This window comes from Schistocerca cancellata, chromosome 9 (genome assembly GCF_023864275.1).
Source record: "Schistocerca cancellata isolate TAMUIC-IGC-003103 chromosome 9, iqSchCanc2.1, whole genome shotgun sequence".
NCBI lineage: Eukaryota > Metazoa > Arthropoda > Insecta > Orthoptera > Acrididae > Schistocerca > Schistocerca cancellata.
The window spans coordinates 275242786-275245221 of NC_064634.1; the positions used below are offsets into that span (position 1 = coordinate 275242786).

The 2436-nt window shown below is 47.7% G+C and overlaps 1 pseudogene; it reads right to left on the reverse strand.

The window, feature by feature from the left end:
* Nucleotides 1-597: 597 nt before the first annotated feature.
* On the reverse strand, nucleotides 598-715 carry LOC126102146 (5S ribosomal RNA; annotated as a pseudogene).
* Nucleotides 716-2436: the final 1721 nt, after the last annotated feature.

A 2436-nucleotide genomic window follows, 5' to 3' on the forward strand; every position in this document is an offset into this window, starting at 1 on the left:
ACTATGGGACTTAACTTCTAGGGTCATCAGTCCCCTAGAACTTAGAACTACTTAAACCTAACTAACCTAAGGACATCACACACATCCATGCCCGAGGCAAGATTCGAACATGCGACCGTAGCAGAAGCTCGGTTCCGGACTGAAGTACCTAGAACCGCTCGGCCACAGCAGCCCCATAGTGCTCAGAGCCATTTGAACCATGTGAGTGCTTACTGCACGTTGGAGTCGAGCATAGGCGGTGGCCACATTAATGTCATTGTCTGGACCGAGTGTTGACGTTGAGAGTCAACTGCCAATCACACATCTTCCGTATGTTTACCTGTGTTTTACTGCAGTCTGCTTGTAAAACGCCTCATCAAGCTTCTGAAGTCGTCCACTAAAAACCAAACTCCGTCCGAACAGACGTTGGAAGGCCCAACGGTACCGACCGGCCGCCGTGTCATCCTCAGCCCACTGGCGTCACTGGATGCAGATATGGAGGAGCATGTGGTCAGCACACCGATCTACCGGCCGTATGTAAGCTTACGAGACCGGAGCCGCTACTTCTCAATCAAGTAGCTCCTCAGTTTGCCTCACAAGGGCTGAGCGCACCCCGCTTGCCAACAGCGCTCGGCAGACCGGATGGTCACCCATCCAAGTCCTAGCCCAGCCCGACAGCGCTTAACTTCAGTGATCTGACGGGAACCGGTGTTACCACTGCGGCAAGGCCGTTGGCCGTTGGCGAAGTAGTTACTTCATATATATTAAAAATAGCAGCGGCCTTATCTCCTGTTTTACATTCCTTGCCGCTCGGCGCGTTGGTTAATGCATTGTATTCGCGTTCTGCACCAGTATACTTCAAATGCCCTTCTGTGGTTTCCCGTTGTTTCCCTACATCGCTTATGGCGAATACCGCGATGGTTCCTTTGAGATGGACGTGGGCCGTGTCACTCCTCATTCTGGTCCAGTACACGCTTGTGCTCTGTCTCACCGCTGACACGACATTCAACCCCGAAGTTCAGAATTTTAGTTTTTTTCCGTATTGCCACAGTTTCTCTAGCACGTCAGTGATCGTCGTAGTGTGGCGATGATCTACAGTCGTGGAGATGATGATGTTTGGTTTGTGGGGCGCTCAACTGCGTGGTTATCAGCGCCCGTACAATTACCCAATCTTTGCTCAGTCCAATTTCGCCACTTTCCTGGATGATGATGAAATGATGAGGACAACACAAACACCCAGTCATCTCGAGGCAGGCGAAAATCCCTGACCCCGCCAGGAATCGAACCCGGGACCCCGTGCTCGGGAAGCGAGAACGCTACCGCGAGACCACGAGCGGCGGACATCTACAGTCGTGTCGAAACGTAACGAATTACCACTTCCACCTTCGTCGATGCACCTGTGACAGTAGAAGCACATTTACTGCATGTATATAGTGTCAGGATACAAAGTTCATGGGCGAACACAAGAAAAGAAAAAGGCTAAATTTGTTGATACAGATTGAGGTGACAGAATTTTGTTACCTGTATTAAAAAGATTTCTGAGCTTAATTTTAAAGAAAACATTTTCAACGTACGCAATTGTTATGGTAAGTGAAACAATCTTGATAGAGCTGCTGTTGCCAACCAAACTGTAAAAACACGCGAACGCAAGATCGAGGTTTAAGAGTTGCAACTCATTGGCTGTTGAGAGAATTTCATGACTATTCTTTTCTTAACAGTGCGTTGATCATTGTGTTTCAACCGGCTGTTTCAGATTTCCTGACATTAAGTCGTACGATTTTCCCTGTAACACCCTGTAAAGCGGTCCGAGCAGCCTCCTTTCACGCTCTTACTGAAAGCACGATCAACTTTCGTAAGCAAGACACTAAATAATTTTTATTCGTTATATCGCGCAAATATTGGTCATAACAAGGGATTGCGTTTCAGGATCATAATACACACGACAAAAATTGGTTGGATGAGCAATGTAATGAATCTGAAGTGGTTTTTCAGGAAATGATATTAACTCCACCGGCTCTATTCAAGACCTATGTCAGCAGTCTCCATCACATTTCAAATGGTTCAAATGGCTCTGAGCACTATGGGACTCAACTGCTGAGGTCATTAGTCCCCTAGAACTTAGAACTACTTAAACCTAACTAACCTAAGGACATCACAAACATCCATGCCAGAGGCAGGATTCGAACCTGCGACCGCAGGAGTCCGGCGGTTCCGGACTGCAGCGCCAGAACCGCTAGACCACCGCGGCCGGCTATCACATTTCACTCTGCTTTCGAACTACGTAGTGCCATTGTACTTAATCAATTGGATGTTTGTGTTATTTCGAAGAATACATATTCATCTTCTAGGGTTTACACCAGAGCACCGTAGAGTCGAGGTGGAACAGGCATTAACATCATTGTTCAGCTGTCGTTTTTGAGGGGGGTAATGGTGAACGAGTGGTTGACTGTACACTGT